Source organism: Zonotrichia albicollis, chromosome 6, assembly GCF_047830755.1.
Source record: "Zonotrichia albicollis isolate bZonAlb1 chromosome 6, bZonAlb1.hap1, whole genome shotgun sequence".
Taxonomy (NCBI): domain Eukaryota; kingdom Metazoa; phylum Chordata; class Aves; order Passeriformes; family Passerellidae; genus Zonotrichia; species Zonotrichia albicollis.
Genome location: NC_133824.1, coordinates 60,433,948 through 60,454,324, shown reverse-complemented (window position 1 = coordinate 60,454,324; position 20,377 = coordinate 60,433,948). Strand labels below are relative to the sequence as shown.

Sequence of the window (20,377 nt, the reverse complement as noted above, 5' to 3'; positions counted from 1 at the left end):
CGTTGGTCGCTAAACCTCTCGGTGGGCTGCAAGCGCGGCACACCGGGGAGAGCGGGCAACCAGGGGGTCAGCAGCCCCGGCAGCTGCCTTGGAACCCGCTGGGCTCGAACAGGCACCGGCGAGGAGCGAGGAGCCGGGGAGCGCCCCGAGCCGAGCCCCCGGTGCCTGGCGCGGCGGGGCGGCCGGTGCCTGGCGCGGCGCGGGGGCGGCTCCGCGTCCCTCCCCGGCGGCTCCGCGTCCCGCCCCGCTCCGCCCCGGATTGGCGCGGCCGCCCGGCTCCTCCCGCCGCCGCCGGGCGCAGGGGGGATCCGGCCGAGCCGAGCCGAGCCGCGCCGAGCCTGGCGGCTCCGCCACGGCCCGTCCTCCGGCCCCGCTCCCGGTAGGCTCCCGCGGGCGCGGCACGGGTGGCTGGGTGGGCGCTGGGTTCGGCGCGGTACGGGCAGGTGGGCGGCGAGCGGGGCCCGCCCGCAGCGCCCGCGCTCCGCCGGCCATGGCGGCTGCGGGGCCGCCGAGGGGCCGCTGCCGCCCGCAGCACGGGGCCGCGCCGAGGGCACCGCGCTCTGCCCGGCTTTATTTTACCCGCTCGCTTTATTCTATCCGCGCCCCGCTCCCGGCCTGCCCGGGGGTTTTGTGGTGCTCCTTCCCCGGCTCTCCGGCCCGGCGGCTCGGGCAGCGCTGCCCGGCTCGGTGCCGTGTCCCCCGCATTGGCCGCTCACCGTGCGGGGCTCGGAGCATCCCCGCTCCCCGCGGTTGCGTAACGCGCCCGTCCCACGCGTGGCCGGGTGCACCGAGCCCCCCCTGTTTTCTGCGGGTCAGTCTTTTCGGGGATCTTCTTTTAAAGCAACCCCCCTCTAAAACCGCGTGTTTTCCCCCCAAATTTCGATCTCCTGAGTTGCGGTCACTTCCTGGTGGTGTTTTTTCTGCACGGCTTCCCCCCTGGTTCATCCATCGATCAGAAGGGAGGGGTTGTGAACTCGCTAAACAGAAACAGTGATCCGAAAAGAGCTGTAATGGTTATTAGATATTGTGATAATTCTTGAATGACGCCTTCACGTGGGGATGGCGTAAGAACCTAAGGAAAGGTTAAAAGTACAATTACAGTGGAAGTGATTTCTTCTCGGAATTACTTCCTCCAAGGCCTTACTGGAAAACAATAAGCGTAGCTTTTAATTTCTTCAGTAAACCGAGATTATTGACTTGTGCCGTGCGGCTCCCAGTTGGAAAAATCTGCTTGGATCAGCCGGACCAGTGGGTCTGAGGCTCGTCCTGCGAGGCGCTTTCGTACAACGCCCAGCAGCCGCGTGTGTCTCTGCTCCGGTTTTAAATAACCGGCTTGGATGGGGCTGCAAAGCTCATCCCGGCAGCCCGGAGCGTGTTGCGGGCTGTAAAAGCCGCCTGCGAGGCCGTGTAAGCGCTCCGGGGCTGGCCCTGCCCTGCTGGCGCTGTCCTGGCCGTGCCACAGCGCTCGCATCCAGCTTTGGTGGCTGGAGATATCCAGGGGAGCTGTGGGACAGGAGAGCGTGCGGCGCAGGCTCCAGCCGAGAGTCTTAATGAGTGTTTGCGTAGTGCTTCGTGTTTTCTCGGATGAAAGGTTTTACATAATTGGCCATTATAATTGTCTGTCACCCCTAGAGAAGAGCCAATAAAAAAAAAAAAAAACCCTAAAAGACAAGCAGGGAGGTAGGTAGTTGTCTTGAAAGTCCAAAGTCTAAATGCCTGTAGGTTGTGAATGCTGTTACTTCTGGGTGTGGAGACAGCAAAATGACTGAGTAAAAAAAAAAAAAAAGAATTAATCTAATTCTGTCCTCCTTTTGAGCCATTTGATCAGCATCATTGGGACAAATGACATCCTGTTTGCTTTTGAGCTGCTTGTTCTTCAGTGCCCAGAAGAATTCCTAATGTCACTCTGGTTCCACCGGTGTTAATTTTTTTTTTTTTTTTTTTTTCCTCTTGAAATCTTAACTGGAAGCCTTTTACAGTGTTTTGATTCCTTTTTAATAAATGGCTAATCCCTTGCTGCAGGGGATGGGAGTGTTTTGAACGCGGCATTTTTGGGTCCTGAGGGGAGGGGGAAGGGAGCGCCTTGTGTTGATTTCCAGCAGGCACCCGCCTTCCCCCAGCCTGAGCGAGTGAAAGGGCCTTATTGACTGATTTTGAAGGTAACCTGCCCAATTCTCCTCTTACATGCTGAAACCCATAAATTTGCTGTAGCACAGAGCCTTTGAGGGGGAAGAAATGGAATGTCAAGGAGCCTGGGCTTCATCACCAGCAGCCTGGTAACAAAGGCACTGTCTGTTAATTGCATCGTGCTTATCAAAATCTCCCCTCCTAATGACAGAGTAACAATTTAATAGGTGTGAAAAGTTGTGGGGTTTGATTTAATACCACTGTCTTAAAATCATCCTGCGTGCTCAGTAGCACTAAGTTGTCGCTTTCGTATTTAATTGGAGAGCGACCAGAGGCTGAGGGGAAAGCTGGGGATGTTTCACTTGCACTAAATGCTCTTTAAAAATCTTTTCCCCATTTGGAGAAGAATTGTGAGTGGCTTGTTAAGTGCTGAGCTGCAGCTGAGTGACTTGGAGCTTATAAAACATCTTTCTGTGCCTCTTAAATTTGGAAGCTCATCTTGCAGCTCGTGCTGTGGGTGTTTATCACGGGCTGGTGTGCAGCTCCAGGAAGGACTGTGGTTTTGGGGTGTGGAGGGGCCAGGTTGGGTTTGGGTGGGGTGAAGGTGAGGGCTGTGCAGTGGATGCACGACCCTGCCTGGGTAATGACACTCCCTGAGGTTCCAGGTGTCAGCACCTCCATCACCATGTGTTATTTTCATTTTTCGGTATAATCCTCAGCAGCATTTTGGTGTAATCCTCACACACACAGAGGCTGTTGTATTCCCAGCAGCTGGGGCATGTTTCAATATTCCTGTTGCAGGTTTGATACCGGGTTTCAGAGAAGAGAGCAGCTTTTCTTGCATCTGATGGTTGAGCCTATAAGGAAAACACAGGACTGATCCCAAATCTATAATGAAGGATAACATAGCCTGGGAAGCATCTTTCTTGTCCTTGTCTGCTGGGATTTTTTGTCTCTTGTGGATTATTTGGTTACTGGATTTATCACTGGGTGTTCCAATCCATAGATTTGAGCTTTTGAAGGAAATTCTGGTTTAGTGAAAGTTGTGGGTTAGAGATCCTCTTCTGTAAGCTCTGCAGGAAGGAGGGCACAGGAATGCTGCTTTGGTATGTGTGGCTGCTCCATTTTTATTTGTACCATATTTTGCTGGCTTGTTTTCTAAGCTATTTTGATTCTATTAACTTATTAAACTTAGAGTCTATTAAAGTCAGTGTGACAGTCTTTCTTTAACGTAGGAGTGTTGTCCTTTTTTTTTCAAATATCCTTTTTTCACCCCTAAAATATGAAACCAACTAATTGTCTATAGTTCAGATCCTGCCTGTAATTGTGGGATTTTTGTTTTGAATTCACATTGTAGCTGTGGATTTAGTGTTTATTCCCCAAATAACTTTTTTTTTTTGGTGTTTTTTGTGGAAGGGAATATCTGTGGAATATCTGCTGTATCACTTGCTAATCCTGCTGTTGCAGTTTTATGCCTAGAGCATAAATGGAGCTGTATTTACCACTGTAGGCACGGTGGTTGATTTATTTCACTATTTTAGGTATCAAACACAGAGAAATCCCAGCAGGGCTGTCTGGTGGAGGTACAGGATGAGCATCAGTGGGACCATGACCTGGCTGTCCAAATTTGGGTGTCAGGGAGAGATGGATTAAATATAGCTCAGGTGTGTCCCAACATGTTGCAGCTGCTCCTCCTGTTGCAGTACAGGGCTAATAGGAATGTTTACATAGATCACCTTCCTACACATCCCAGCTTCAACCACCTCTTTAGCAGCAACTTGCTGCTGGGCTGTTTGGAGAGTGGAAATAAACTACAGAGGGACACATCAATGGCTGTTAATAAAGTGTCAGCTTTAAAAAAAAAAAAAAATTAGAAATGGCTGACTGGTATCTTGGGGAGCAGAAAATAGAGCTGGTTCTTTTTTATTCTGTGTGATTAGAAAATAATCCTGCTTTAGAAGCTGCTCTGTCTGCAGCTCCCAGCAAAGTGATGGCATTTGGGTGGCAGGGAGGCAGAATTGCTGCCAGTGAAAATCTTGCTGTCCTAATGTGCCATTCCATGCAGTGCTTGGAATATACAGTGTTCTTCTGCCTTGCAGCAAAACAACTAGTGATTAAAAATTCAGCAGATGCTGTGGTTCACTTAACTACTTGTTCTTGCATCATTCAGGTCATATCACACAATTAATGTTGCTAATGTTCGATCTAGCTTTTTTTTTTTTTTTGCTCTAAGAATGGAAATTATCTGAACTACCATGGGATTTACAGAACTGTTTTGGCAAGAATTGGGCTATGCAAAGTAAGTTATTCAGGACTGTTTTTGCCCTTCCCCTAACTTGGAGAATCTTCTTTTGATTTCAGAAATATTATTTGTTCGTGCCAGACAGGGCTGTAATTTCTGCAGCTTTTCTGACTTTAAAAATCAAAGTGTTTTCTTTAGATTGCTTTGAGATAAATGAGACTCCCTAGATGAGAAGGAAGAGGGGGAGAGCAGGATAGGTGTAAGTGCTTGCTTTCTTACTTAAACTCAGTGTTTCATTTGGCCACAGAAGTATTTTTGTAAGAGAATTCTCATTTTGTTGCGGGCAGGCTTTCTGCTGCTTTCAGTACATCCACTTTTAACTTGCACAATTTTGGTTAATAGCATTCAATCCAGGGTGTCACTGACTTGACTTGGAAATTAGCATTAAATTTTACCTTCCCCTCCCTATGTTCCTTTAATTATGTAAGATTTGGGTTCTTTTTGTAACACACACAGATTCTAGAAATCTTTTCTGAGCTGCCTGAAAGCAATATTCATGTAGGAAGAGGCTTGTAGTTTGTTTTTACTTCTTTTACCAGTTTTCTGCTTGGAAGCTGGTCTTTAGGAAGAAACTTATCCACTTTCTTTGTGGTCAGTGCAGTAACTCAGTGCAGGGAGAGCAACCAAAACATTCTCAAGGTGCTGCTGCTGCTGGGTGGTGCCCCCTAAACTGGATGGATGTGTTGATAGGAGCCTTCATGGCCTGTGCTGTTCTAAGAAAGATAAAATACAGCCTAAAATTAAAATTGCTGGGTCTTTCAGTGTCTTTGAGATGCACTTGCTGTGGTGGGACAGCTCTGGAGAAATTAAATTGAGAATATGGAACACAGGTGGAATGTTTTGGTTAAGGGCACACACGAGGTTCAGCCCAGGGCTGAGGGAAGTGTGAAACAAGGGGTAAATCCATCCTAGGAATGGGAAAGGTGAATTTGTATCTCTCAGGATGTGATGGTATGTTTGTGAACCAGGATTTGGAGAAGGAATGGGCAAACCCAAGAGTCTTTACTGGCACATGTTGTTTGGGCTTGCAGTTTGGGTGACTTTTTGTGATCTGTCAATTAGCACATCAAGAGGATGTATTTTCAGTCAAGGAAGACATTTTTCTTTGGAAAAACCTGTTTGGACTATTAACTCTGAATGTGCTTTGAGAGAACTTGTCTCAACCAAGTTGTCAGCAATCAGTTTGAAAAATGAAATCTTAAATATGTAAACCTTGAGTGTCCTGCTCAGAATGATGGAAAAGGAGGATTCAGGCTGATTTTTGCATATTCCATCAATGCACATATCCAATGTGCTGTGCTTCCAGAATTGATATTCAGGATAATATGTTTAATCTTCAATTGCAAAAAAAAAATAGCTTCACACATAGCTAATTCCATCTGCTGGAGGAATAAGAGTGAGGCTAACTTCATCACTTATTTGGGACCTGCTTTTTGCTGTGCTAATTACTATGTATGAACTTTGCAAATTTGCATAATTTTTTGGCAAACCTAAGCGGCAGCCATTTAATTTAGAATTTTTATTAACTTTAAACATCCCTAGCAACTCCTAAGCTACTTCTGGTTCATTTTGTGGTTTTGGTGTTTTACAGGGTTTGATTTTGAAAGCTTCAGGAGCTTCTTTTGTCTTTTCCTTGCAATGACTTTATATAAGCAACAGCAGCTTGCTGCCATTTCCAGTAACTTCCAACCTGCAACGTGACACAAAATTCCTTCTGTCATTCAGATTTAAAAAAGTGTTGAAGTGAAGTTCTTGTTAAAAAAATAATTCCAAAAAAGTCAAATTAGAAGGTGGGTTTTGGTTGTTCTTCTGCAGTGTGAGAAGAGCACTTGAAATATTTTAAGAGTATATGCATTTCCAAAAGTAACCTTGGGGAAACTGGGGCATGTCAAGTCTGGTCCTAATTCTGGTAAAAGCTGGTCTTATGATGTGAATTTTTAAGCTCCAAAGAGTTTGGATGTAAATTCACCATTGCAGATAGCTACTGAATGTTCTTTCTTTCTCATAGGCTTTATTTTGACACATTTGCAGCTTCCCAAGTTGTCTAGCCATGCCTTTTCCACTTGGTTTGCTTTTGTTTTTGTGACCTCCACCTTTCACTGATTTTGCTGGTTGGCAGTCAGTGGAGGTGGATAATCTGTAAAATATTGAAGCAGTTGGAATTTTATAGCAGAAAATACTGTCTGCTTTATTGGAATGCTGTCATTTGGAGTCAGCTGTTACATGCTGATTTTCTTTTGGAGGCAATAGACTGGATTAATTTTAAAATTTGAATTATTTGTGCCCACATTCTGTCTCAGTACCATCAGAAACTTCCTATGTTGCTCTGTGCTGTTGCACTCCTGAGTCTTTGTCCCTTTTTTCTCATCCCTCCTGCTCTGTTGACCACTTAAAAATGCATTTTCTTCCTTGGGATGAACGGGGTTATATTGCCAGACTCTTTAATTCCTCTCTAATTGGCAGAAAGCCAAGCATAAAATCTTCTTCCTAAGTCACCCTAGAGGTTTCTTTGTATGTGCTGTTATTTTCTTTGCGTGCTAACATCACTGAAAATACTTTTTCTTTTTTTTTTTCCCTCTCCCCAAGTCTAGACCAGGCATAATTATATTTGTGTGTATGTGTAGGCTTGAGTGTTGCCACGCTGCAACACCCAATTTGAAGTCCTTGGGCAGTTTGAGACCAAAATTTCTTGCAGCATCAAAGGCAGCACTATCCCCTCTGCATCTAGGGAGGTGAAGTAATTTTCTGGTGTATCTGAACTTCAAAGACAGGCTCATGGTTTGTGCCTGTGGTCTGCCTTTCTGAGATGTGTCATACTGCAGGCTATGTTTTAAAATAAAGAGTTTGGACCCTGGCTTCAAGCAGGACTTGTGTGTAAATGATAGTGGCCGGTGTTGGATTGTGATTAATGACGTTCATGTGCTTCCAGAGCACCCCAGTTCTCTTTTCATTTATGGATTTATGGAACTCTTCATTGAGGTCTTTGTTCTGAGCTTCACCTTTATTGCAAAGTCTCAAAATCCTTCCCATGGTGAAGCCTTTGCTCTTGTGTTGGGTCTCTTGATGCTTTTATGTCTTCAGAGCTTCTGTGCTTCCTCCCACCCTGACTGCTGAGGCTGAGACAAGCTCCCTGTAAATGTCCATGCAGAACTGCCCCTGTTCCTCCTGCTTTGCCATGATGTCTACTGTGACTTTTTTCTATTCATTTTTTCATTCATTTTCTATTCTATTCATTCTATTTATTTCCATTCTCTTCCTGGCCTCCTGCACATGTGCTGGTGCTGTGGAGAGGAGGATCCACTGCTGAGCAAGTGCAAGGCAAGATACCTTGAGACAAATGTCAGGCACTTGGGAAGGGGATTCTAGAAGAAACCTCACCCTTAAGGAAATCTTGTCTGAAAATTGGTTTATACACCTCAATTTGACCATCAGGAGCTTACCAGCAGACTTTTAGTTCCTTGCATTTTTTCACTTTATTTCCTCTCTAAAGAAGGATAACACTCCACCATTTTATTTTTTTCATGAGCTAACTTTATCTTAATAAACAGATGAATGAGGTGATGCAAAGAGTGCTTGTTTTTGTGGGTGAAATCTCTGTGAATCTGCAGCTCCTTCTGAAACTGGGGCTGTGGGAGGATTACTGATAGCAATGAATCCATCTTCCATGTGTTAAGGAAAAAAAAAAAAAAACTCCCTGTATTTCTCTTAAAGTGCTTATGGATTTTTTTTTTAGATGCAGTAGGACTGCAGATGTAGTCATATTAAAATATAAAACATCTCACTTGGAGTTGGTCTCTCAGCAGAAGGAGTTGGAGACGTGACTTTGGTGGAAGTTGCTGGGAATTGTGTTTGCAGTGCAGCTCTGCAGGCTGAGTCAGGCTTCCTCCATGCAGGGGACATTCAGGGGATGCCACCAGCAGTGGCCTGAACCAGTTTTCCTCATGATTGCTTTGTTCAGCTTTAGCTGCTTATGGGCTTGTTGAGATGGTGTCAGCTGATGTGTCAGCTGCAGGCCATGGGGTAAATTGTAGGATAAAGAGCAGTAGTTTACATACCTTTGTAGCAAAGGTCTCTGCTGCCATTCTGCACACTCTTCTTGCCTTAAAAGGAGGTTTTTTAGCCTTTTTCCTGTTTGGATCAGTAGATGTATGGAGCAAGGAAAGGGTTGTGGGTGGATTTTGTGAGGTTAACACATCTTCATCCCTGACCTGACTGAATCCTACCAAGTGAAGGCACCAGTGCATCCTGCAGGGGTGGCCCATTGTCTTTGGGAAAATGTTTTTAAGAAATTGGGAAAAACTTAATTTTCACTTATTTCTCAACATTTTCCTGAGAGAAATTCACTCAATATTCACTGTGTGAATTCACTGAGTGAAAATTGCTGCATCTCTAGTGGACCTACACAGAGCAAGTTAGTTGATGTTGCTTTAATGGTGGTTTTAAGGTTATTTTAATATTTTATTTTAAGGATTTGGGGAATACCCCCTACCCCCTAGCTGTCCCCTTGGCTCACAAATAGAGGTTTTACTGGGTTAAATATAAGGCAGAGGCTGCTGAGAGAAACCTGGTCTTTAATTAGACCAGTGGGTATCACTGGGGTGGAGGGGAAGAGATGAGTGAGCTTTCGAGCCTGAGTAAATGTCAGATTGTATTTTAGCAGAATTGCAGTTTGGAATCAGGGATTCACTCAGTTCCCATTTGGCTCTGGGCTGTCTGGGGCCTTTTTGCATCCTCCATCTCTTAGCTGCACTTATGGAAAGTTGCATTTACCACTTTACAGACACAAAGCAGAGCTCTTTAGGGGAAGGAAGGGTAAATGAGCCAGGTAAAATGAGCCAGGCTGGAGTCAGTAAAACTACCCAGAGTGCCAGCAAGTGATACCTGTGTCCTGAGTTTAATCTATTCCCTTCCCAGTGCTCATGCCCAGGAGGATTAGGGAGAGATGCTTTAACCTACAGCTACTTGGAACAGCAGTGCTTTTTTTATTCTCCAAATAAAAAGTGGTTTGCTTTTACTAAAATAGCTAAATGCAAGCATGTTAAGCTTAATATATATGTGTGTGTGTGGGTACCTGAGAAAGCATCCCATGAGGTAACCCTGGAACTTTCTCCTGGGGAGATGCTGAGAATATCACCTTTGCTGCCAGTTCTGTGCCACTGAATTTTGAAGAGGAAATGTGAAAAGGGAAAGGCAGATGCAGAAAGCAGAAGTTGTCACAGTTCATAAAGGTGCAGAAGTTGTCCTTTACTGAAATTTCAAAGCTATTTTGGAGCCTTTCTTTTTTTCCTTAAGAATGAATTACAGTGGAATTCGTGCCATGCTTAGGATTTCTGAAACTTTAATTGTGTCAGTTGCTAGGTGTGTTGACTACAAAGCTCTGAAAATATCAAACTATTTTTTACTTCAATAATTCTTGAGTTAGTAGGAGGAAAAAATCTTTAAAAATAGAGCTAATAAAAGATTAAAGATCATCCACAGAGAAACAGGTACCCAAACCAAGTGTTAGCTTGCACCCAGCTTTTCTGGAAATCAGAGGCTGGAGGATCACAGCACTGTCAGCCCTTTCAAACCTAAGACACAGTTCTTCAATTCCAAGCTTTGAAGCAAAGATCAGCACATCATTAACCCAACCTGTAACAAAGCTATGGAGTTAAAAATGTAGCTAAATGCAGGCATGTTAAGCTTAATATACATGTGTGTGTGGGTACCTGAGAAAGCATCCCATGAGGTAACCCTGGAACTTTCTCCTGGGGAGATGCTGAGAATTCACCTTTGCTGCCAGTCCGGGCCTTGTTAGCAGCTTGTAAGTGACAGCCCTACTTTGCTTTGTGGGTATTTTAAGTGATGAGGGTAGCAGAGCTCCAGGGAGAGGTGATAACGTCTGTGCTGCTTTTCTTCTCGATGGGGAGGTGGCAGAGGAGGAGGAGATAGGACTAATTGCATACCTTCCAATTCCAGTTACTTCATTACAGAATAGTCACTGGAGCAGCCCTGCAATCTGCTCTGATAGCAGATAAGTGGCGTGGCTCGCAGCACTTCAATCTAAACAAAACTTAAGTGCTTTTTCCTTTTTCCCTGGAGTGAATCTGTAATTTCGTTATGTGAATGTTAGCCAGGACAAAGTTGTTTTTGCAGCTGTCATGATGATTCTCTGGGCTTTGTGTTAGAGGTGTGTCCCCAGTGGATGTAGCAAAAAGATCCTAAAATACTGCATTCCCATACCTGGAAGCTTCAGTTGAAGGCTCTCCAAATGTTTGCCAGGTGAAGATCTGTTCAGCTTTGACGTTGGATGTCTCAGAGGGTTTAGATATAAACCAGTGAAGGTTTGGATTATATTCCTTTCCAGAGCAATACATGTTAATTAACTTCTCTGTCTGCATTAGGCCCTGAAATAGTCAAGTGAAAGGGCCTGAGCACATCTCTGCTGCTTCAGAATACGAGTCCCTGTGGTGAGGGTGGTCACGTTGAAGCTTTGCCTCATTTTGGTTCTCTGGTGTGGAAATGGTGTTAAATGCAGCCCATGTGATGCACAAGAGAAGTATCAGGCAGAGCTTGGGACAGACGGATTTTGCCTCTCTTTGAAATGGGGTCAAAGTGAATTTGTACTCCAGGCTGAACCCTGGGAAATCATAAAATCCCAGAATGTTTGGGTTGGGAGAGACCTTCAAGTCCATCTTGTTCCAACCCCCTCCCATGGGCAGGGACACCTCCCACTATCCCAGGCTGTTCCAACCCCGTCCAACCTGGCTTTGGACACTTCCAGGGATCCAGGGGCAGCCCCAGCTTCTCTGGGCACCCTGTGCCAGGGCCTCATAAAACACCTGCAGCTGCTGTTGATGGTGATGATGATTTTCAGGTAATTTTTTAAGGCCACAAGATCACCCCAGACAAGTGCCTGGACTTTGCACAGTGCAGAACCGGCCAAATCTTAAACTCTCTTCAGGCTCATTTTTTCTGGACTGCCACAGAACCATTAAATCTGATCCTTTCCTAAAAAGACAGCTGAGTGTGCAATGTGAGCCACATTAAATTCTTTGTCTCTGCTCTGGACTTGAATGGAAAAGTAGTTTGTTTTCCCATTAAATTGACCTCAAGTGTCGCTGCCCCAAAGGGGGTCTGTTCTTGGCCAGGGGCAGAGCGTGCTTGGCTCTCCCTGTGTTTTGCTGCAAGCCTGCTAACTCACTCCAGGACAATGGGAGGATGGTAATGCACTAAGGCAGGTATTTGTTAGCAGGTTAAATGTTTTGAGAAAGAAAATGATATATATATACTTTGTGAAAGTTAATAGTTTTTTAAGTTGAGGTTTGGTTGTGTCAGTGGTAACTTGGCTGATAGGGTTGGTGGTGTAGATCCAACTGCAGCACTAAGATCTGGGAAATAAATAAGGTGAAGTGGTGGTGAATTTCAAAGGAACAGAGTACACGGCCTCTTTAATTGAATCTTACATTTTTAGGGTGGCTTTCAGAGGGAAAAGCCCAAATGTGCTTTGCAAACCAGCCTGTGCATTGTGTACTGTAGATGGGTCCATGTAGTGGATCCGTGTAGGGACAGTGTGACTTATTTAATGAGAGGAACTGCATCATGTTCCTTTTTAAAAGTGGTATTTCTTTATTTGTCTTGGGGAAAATACATTTTTCCTGAGAGTCTGTAGCTGATCAGACTCCTGCATCCCTTTCTAGCCACGGATGTTGCAGGGACAGGAGGCTGGCAGGTTGGATTGGGTATTGCCAAAATAAAATGAGGTTCAGGCCTGGAGTGTTACCTGGCAGGGCTGCCTGGCCCCCACCTGCTGGGGGTGTTGACTCCCAGTGCTCTTTGCTCATGGTTTGTTTAGGAGAAATTTTAGGATGTGAGTCTCATGTGGGAGCACAAGTGCCATGCTTGCCTTTTGAAGAGGTTGGGTGCCTTGACTTTGTAGGGGAAATAAGCCAAAAAATGGGCTGTGATATCTTTCAAGCTGCTCCCAGGGTAATCCAGGTGGGAAGGGACTCACCTCTGGACAGGAGGTTCAGCTGGGTAAGTCAGGAAGCATCAGCAAAGCCCAGCTCCTTCCTAAGAGTGAGCAGAATTCCCCACCTGTGAACACCATCACATTCACCCAGCTTTGGCTCTTCTCTGGCTTCTGTTTGCCTTTTAATGGCATTGGCCAAGGAGGCCTCAGTGCCTCCTTCCTCTCTTCCTGGTGTTTGGCTCAGGGGTTTGTTGGCCCCTGTGATGTTGGAATCAGCACATGGGAGCAGGTGGGCACTTGGGGAATGTCCATGGCATTACACTGGTGTGTTTATGGCCTGGCCTGGCTGCACTGGGACTTCTCATGTGCTTCTCTATCCAGTACTTAGTCACCATCCATCTTCACTGCAGAAAATGAGTGGAAGACAAATTGTTACTGGAGACTTTTCTAGGGAAAAAGTTTTTAATGAGTACCTGAAGGGCCACAATCCCATGGATTGTGTGTGGTGTCATGTAGCTGTGAGCAGGTTTTCCTTATTGCAGAAGCTGGATTGATTCCTCAGGCTGGATAGCATCTGATTTTTGTATGAGGGAGGGGGAAAAGTTGTGTGACTTTAATCTGAATTTACTAGGTACTTAATAGGAAAGACCTCTGCCCTGAGTGGCTTGCTCAGCCTATGTTGTGTTGCAGCAGCTCCATGGAGATGAAGCCTGCTGGCTTTATTTTACTCTGAAATCCATTTGGCTCAAGATTGCTTCCAGAATCTCATCCTCCCTGGTACTTCAGACTTGTGGCTGGGTAACCTGCTGAGTGTTGAGGCTTGTGGCAAAGCCTGGGTCCTGTGGTGGCCGAGAGGTGACACCGGCACAGGGAGCTTGTCCTTCAGGTGACAGGCAGAGGCGCATTTCCGAGAGCTGTCTGCTTCTGCCTGTCTCATCCCTTTATAATCTGCAATTTGTATTTAAAAGCAGAGGGATTTAAGTTGTTTTCTGTGCAGTTGTGGCCCGTGGGAGCAGTTGGCTGTCGTGGTGTTTGGCCCTGGAGCTGCCTTGGTGGCCGATTGCGTAAGCCAGCGAAGGTATTTGCAGCAGGCGCTTGGAAACGGGGAGAATTCAAGTCTCCATCGAGCTCAGGCTCAAACAGGTTGTGGAATTTATTTATACAACACCACTGGGGTGTGTGACACTGCAGAGCCAAACAAACAGAGGTTCCCAGCCCCGAGGCTTGTGCTGGGTGTTAGATAAGGAGGGATGGGGTAATTACAGCCAGGGACATGGGCGGAGGGGTTCCGAGTGGGTGAGGGCTGCATCCGTGTGCAGAACATGAAATGTGCCTCGTTAATGGCAGTGTGAAGAAACTGTGGGTGCACCTGGGGTTATGGCAGGGCTGGAGGTCAGCTCTGCAGGAGGAAGTGTTGTCTGAGCTGTTGGGGAGGTGTGGATTAATAAGGGAAAGCGGAAGGAGGCGAAATGAAACCAGCCAGGCGTGCGGGGAGCGGCCGCGTTACGTGGAAGCTGACGTGCAACAGCCCTGGCACTCCAGGGGCTTGGGGGATCCGGGTGTCACCACAGCCACTGGAATCCACACCCCGACCCCAAAACATGTGTGCTAGATAGGAACAGAGGAACAGGTAAAGAAAGGGCCCAGTGTGGTTTCTGGGGCTTGACTGTCCCTCCTCTCTGCTATCTGTGCTCTCGTGGTGCCAAGTTGGCTTCTGCCCAGCCACTGGGCTGGTTTTGGGGTGTACTTGATCAGTCAGCACTGGAAGTCTTGAATTGGTGGTTCTCCACATCAGCAATGCATGGATTGTTGTTCCCCTGTGCCCTTTGACTGGGCAAACTGGATCTTTTGGGCTTTAGGAGCTGGGTAGTGGTTGTTAATACCTTTGGGTTTCAGGAGCTGGGTAGTGGTTGTTAATACCTTTACTGTGTCACTAATTTCCTTTTTCCTTCCCTTTTGCTCTTCAGAAATGCCATTCTCCTGAGTGTGTAAGGAACCTACAGAAGTGTAATGTCTAACCCTACATGGAATAACAACTCTTGGAAGGTACCACCCTTTTTTAACTCCATAGCTTTGTTACAGGTTGGGTTAATGGTGTGCTGATCTTTGCTTCAAAGCTTGGAATTGAAGAACTGTGTCTTATGTAATGCTGTCCCTTTGAAAGGGCTGACAGTGCTGTGGTCTTCCAGTCTCTGATTTCCAGAAAAACTGGGTGCAAGCTAACACTTGGTTTGGGGTGCTGAGGGACCATGCCTGTTTCTCTGTGGATGATGATGTCTTTAGGCAGCTCTGGTGTTGCCTTAGGAACAGATGGTGGTTTCTATTCAGAGAGCTGAGCTGAGCTTTCTTCATACTTGGTGGCCATCCTTGGAAACATATTGCCCTTCTTTTTAGTGATGCATGATGGTTTGCCTGTTTCTCCAATTCAGTGACCTTCTGGATTGTCTTTCTTGAGGCTTCCAGGCATATTTATGAAGAATATTGTGCTGAAGTGCAGTTCCACTTTAACATTTCGATTGAAATGTCGTGGCTGTTCGTGCTGCATTAACCAGCTCTCAGGCGTTGGCTTGTTCTGCTGTCTGATCCTGCAGTGATGCCATAATACTGAATTTTGGACTGCCCTGTGCATTGCCATGGCAACAGACTGATGTCACACTCTCAAGGACATGACTTCAGTGCACGATCATGCAGAGGCACAATCAGGTTTGTGGAGGAGAAAGCTGACTAATGCACATCTCAAAAGCAAACAAGGGGAATGCAGGTTACAGCTGACCAACCAAGGTGCCTCAGTGTGCAATTCCCCACTTAGAGGAGGGGCTGAAATTGTCCCTGAGACAGGCACAATTGTCTTGATGAGCTTCTCTTCACCATGGAGAAGCAGAGGACTTGCAGGTTTCCTATATCTTTAAAACAGGTGGTGGAAGAGATCATTGTTTCTGGGGTGGGGAAATGCTCTCTGGTTTCAGAGCTTTGAAAGGGCACTGCTTTCTTTTAATTTTAAAGAAGCTCTCAGTGGTCTTGTAAGCACCCTGAGAATACTTTGACTTGCTTAATGTTGTTCAAACAGTTTAATTGGTTTTCCAAAGCTTTTATTTTATCCATAACATTGGAAGGTGAAAGGGGAACTCCGCATCTGCATTATGGTCACATTTTCCTATATCCTATTAGCAGATTCCAAGATTGTTTAATGTGAACTCCACCCATTTCATTTGGCTGCAACCTTTGCTCCCATGAAAACAAGGCTGATTGTTCTGAATTGCTGTGTGTATGTGCTTTGGCAAGGCATGAAGGTACCTACAATAACACAACCATTGTCTGGAAAAAAAGGCAGTTTGCAGTAATAACTACAAATAACAGGGTGCAGTCCAGGGGCAAGACAGATAATGGTCCTTTTCCCACCCCCTGCACAGGGCAGATTCTTAAACATGGTCACCCCTCAGCATGACAGGGCTGTGGGCTTTAGCCTGGGATGTGAATACTGGGAATAAGGGACTGAAATATTTGCAAGTTGTTCCAAGTTTCTCTTTCCTGGCCTCGGTTCCATTGCTCATATCTACGGATGGGGAGACTGAATGACTTTTGCACAATGCAGTGTTTTATTTGCATGCTGTGAGCAGTTTAACAAGTGTGTGTGTGCTAAATGAAGCATTCCCACTTGCAGTGAGCAGCTGATGCACCCTTAAAATAAAAAAAAGATTAAAAAAAAGCAGTGCCTTTAGGTTGAACAGTGGGGTTTTGAGGGGTGACATTGTGCTGGTGGGTTGTGCCAAGGCTGAATGTTAACAAGAAATGCTGTGAGATGCAGCAAATAACCAACTCACATTCCTTGGTGCTAAAGTAATTTCTGCTCATCCCTGCACTTTGTGGGTAAAAGCTGTTATAGTACAAGATTTGGAAGGAACATAATTGTTTTAAATGCTCAGTGTCACAGGAATTGAAGACATTTAACAGAAAATGGCATTTCTTGTAGCAGTTTGGTTGCCTCCCAGGACAGGAAACTGTGAGGTGGTAAAAAAAGAGTCAGGGAAGGAGTTTAACAACCCTCTCTGTAAATCATGATGCTTGAATTCAGATCCTGGCCTTGAGCTGAAAGGACTGGGAGCTCTGCAGGACCCAGTGATTCAAGCTGCTGTGCAGAGAACAAGAAGATAATGGTGATGGAGCCTTGCTGAAAAGAGAGGCTTTGTGATACAGTCAAAGGGAAGGAAGTCTGGAGAACTCAGAAAAGGAACAGATGTTTTTGGTGGTGGGGAAAAACTTAACTATCCCTGTAGTTTGTTCTTGCAGCAGAGCCAGAAGGAGGAACTTGATACCAAACAAAAGTAGGCACACCCAGAATTTAGCAGAGGGATCCTGGAAAGCTGAAAATCAGTGCTTTGGTGCTTTTCTGTTTGACAAATACCTTATGCAGTGGCATCTGGCAGGTATAATAATAGATGTGTGTGCAAAGGTGTGTGTAAAACAGCTTGAAGGTGTTAGATGTTTCTCTTTAACAGCAATAAAAGAAATATTGATGTATGAAGTGATACTCAAAGCAGGGAGCCAAGAGAGATGCTGTTCTCTGAGAAGGAAATAATGACAAAAGATGCATTAAAAAAGAGGGTGAGGTTTTTTTTCTAGGGTGTGTTAATGGATGGTGATGACTTGAAGTGTGATAAAACAGTTTGCTGATCCTATGTATCAAAGTACCAGTGGCAATGATTTTTCAAGCTGTTGAAACTTGCATCCACCAAAAAATATATATCTATTTCATTCTTCCTAATAGGTTAATCCACTGTAATTGGCTGTGAAATCAACCTGGGGGAATTTTCCCATCTGTAAATGATGCACAGCCTCTTTGCTGTCTGCTTGGCAACTGTACCTTCAGATAATTAAAAGCTGTTTTTTAAATCCACTTTTCTTTCAACTCTTGTTTTTCTGCATCTTGCTGCTTCCCTGAGAGCTGTCAGTCACTCTTCTGGCCAGGGTGTAAAAACCAAGATAATGTGCTTTTAGGAAAGGAAAACTGCAGATGATCTTTTTAATTTTTAAAAATGCATAAAAACTACAAAACTAGGTGAACGCGAGGAGCTTTTTAGCATGCACGTCACTGCTGCATATCTAAAAGTAACTAAACTTTCCCAGTCCAATATGGAAAATTTTGACTTTCAGAGCTCTGGTGCCACTTGCCCTGCTAAAATCAATAACCAAACCTCCATGGTTCACTGAGGAAGCAGTTGCAGTTCCCAGAAATGGCAGGAGCTGCTCAGCACAGGGATCCTCTGGTTTCAGCACATACTTTCATTGCTCTGGAGTGTTTTGAGAGGCCGAAGGGTGGGATGCAGCTCCAGTGAATTTCCAGATTCCTAACAGTGTGAGGGACTGTTTTTAATAGTGATGATAAAAACAGCTATTCCCAGTTGGAGGTTTAGTCAGTGGTATAATTATCAGAGCTATGAAATAGTGCAGGGATGGCTTGGGATGGAAAAAACTAAAGCTTGAAACTTATTTTCTTGAGGGAGCTGTTTGAAATGATTTCCTGCAAGCTCATAGAGAATTGGTGAGAGATGTCAAAGGGTGAGGGCTGGAGATTGGTGATTGCTTTGGTAATTCAGGGTTTGGGCTGCAGCTGGCTTTTGGGAGAGAATTGGTTGTTGAAGGCCAGGGGGATGAGTGGGAGCTCTGGAGTGGCACATTTGGTTTGTAAAGTGCTGAGGGTTTCCACAGCAGGGTCACAATCCCCAAAGCTCCAAATCTGCCTCACTCAAACCATCCCTTCTAAACCACAGCTGTGGGCTCCTCATTTTCTGCTTCACTTCTTAGAGATTTGGTGGGGTTTATTCATATTTTCTCCATTTTGTCCAAGAGGGGAAAATACTGTTTGTGCTGGAGGGAGCAATGGGAATATTGAGTTAGAGAGCAATGTAGGTATTTTTTCCTTTTTCTGTCTTTATTATAAAAGTTGTTTTTCGGAGCTGTTAGAGCAGAGGCCACAAAGATGCTCTGAGGACTGGAGCACCTCTGCTCTGGAGCTGGGCTGGGAGTGTTCACCTGGAGAAGAGAAAGTTCTGGGGAGACCTTGGAGCCCCTTCCAGGGCTTAAGGGGCTTGGAAAAAGAGGGAATGTGACTTTTTATGTGGGCAGATAGGGATGGGACAAAGGGGAGCAGTTTTAAATAAAAGAGGAGAGATTTAAATTAGATATTGGGAAGAAATTCTTCTCTGTGAGGGTGGGCAGGCCCTGGCACAGGTGCCCAGAGCAGCTGTGGCTGCCCCTGGATCGCTGGCAGTGCCCAAGGTCAGGTTGGACAGGGCTGGGAGCACCCTGGGACAGTGGAAGGTGTCCCTGCCATGGCAGGGTATTAGAACAAGGTGATATTTAAGATCCCTTCCAACCCAAACCATTCTGGAATTTTATGTTTTCTGTGTTTTTTCATTAAAAAAAAAATTCAAGTCTTGTAAAACAAACCCGATTCTGATGTTTCCTGTGGACTTTAGAAAAGTTCATGCTTCCAAAGTGATTATTAACATGGAAAGGATTGCACCAGGATTATTTCTGGTGTCCTCTTCTAGGTCTGAGCCACTGAATTTTGAAGAGGAAATGTGAAAAGGGAAAGGCAGAAAGCAGAAGTTGTCACAGTTCATAAACGTGTAGAAGTTGTCCTTTACTGAAATTTCAGTGCTATTTTGGGGCCTTTCTTTTTTTCCCTAAGAATGAATTACAGTGGAATTCGTGCCATGCTTAGGATTTCTGAAACTTTAATTGTGTCAGTTGCTAGATGTGTTGACTACAAAGCTCTGAAAATATCAAACTATTTTTTGCTTCAATAATTCTTGAGTTATTAGTGGGGAAAAAAATCTTTAAAAATAGAACTAATAAAAAATTAAAGATCTGTGGAATTGGTAGGTTTCCAGATTAGCTTAGATTTTAAACGGTCCTTTGAAATAATCATAATGCAATAAGATACTGAATTTAATGTTGGTCTCTACTGCAGTTTACCAGCCAAAATCTCAGTTTTGTGAAGCAGAGTTGGTCCTGCAGATGTTTTGTGTACAATGTTGAGAATTCCTGTAAGCCCAGGTGATGCTTTGTCTGGGAAGGATTTGTAGTGGCTGCCTTCTGGTTTCCTCTTGTGACACGTCATGGCCAAAGGGCTCATGTCTGTGCTTTGGCAGCTCAAAGTCCTTTCTGGTCCCTTTAAAGGGGTTCTGTGCTTTTTTACAAGCTGCAAAGCAGTTTAGGCTGGGAAATACCCTGATGCTGCTTTGGGATCGTTCCCCTGTGTTTGTGTGAGCCCAGCTCTGCTCAGCCATGCCCTGTTCTGCTCCTGCTGCTGTGTCTGTGTTGGATGAGCTCTGCAGGTGCCTGGTGTGGCTGTTGGATGCCCCAGGGTCCCCTTGGGTTGTGATGTTGTGCCAGGTGCTGTTGTGGGTCCCCTCTGCCTTGCAGTGCTGTTCTGCTGTCCCTGGTGAGGGTTCCAGCTTTGTGTTGCTGCCTGTCACACCCTGGTGTCCTGTTTCTTTCCTTTTCCTTGCATGCCCTCACTGCAGGCCTGGAGCTGTAGGAGGGGCGCTGCTGCTCCTTCCTGGCAGCCCCAGGGATGTCAGAGGTTCCCTCCCAAAGAGGCCTGGTGGCACTGGAGCTCTGGAGACCTCTGGTTGTAAAGGGTGGCTGCTCCCTGTGCAGGAAACTGGGGCTGAGAGTCACCTCTGCAGGAGGTGTGTCCTCATTCATTGAGGGGCTGTGTCACCATGTCCAGCAGTGTATGAGAACATAAGAAGGTTGTGTGGCCCTCATGAGAATGAGGAACCTCATCAAGTTCAGGTGCAAGGTTCTGCTGAGGAACCTCATCAAGTTCTGCAAGTCCAGGTGCTGCTTCTGGGTCAGGGCAATGCCAAGTGTGAGTACAGACTGGGAGAACTCCTCACACCTCTCCAGAAGGTGTCCTCATTCATTGAGGGGCTCTGTCACCATGTCCAGGAGTTGTGTGAGAATGTGAGAAGGTTGTGTGGCCTTCC

The 20,377-nt window shown here is 45.6% G+C and overlaps 1 protein-coding gene across 12 annotated transcripts in view; it reads left to right on the top strand.

Annotated features, from left to right (window-relative positions):
* Window positions 1–217: 217 nt before the first annotated feature.
* The window catches only part of FBXO34 (F-box protein 34), a 41,919-nt gene continuing 21,759 nt past the window's right edge, over window positions 218–20,377 (top strand). For 8 of the 12 annotated variants that reach the window (XM_074544032.1, XM_074544020.1, XM_074544025.1 and 5 more), the window contains exons 1-2: window positions 222–379; window positions 14,348–14,426. The gene's annotated coding sequence lies outside the window, so the exon portion shown is untranslated. Of the gene's footprint in view, window positions 380–14,347; window positions 14,427–20,377 lie in introns of all 12 variants that reach the window. The other 4 variants (XM_074544031.1, XM_074544029.1, XM_074544030.1 and 1 more) reach the window with 3 other exon arrangements.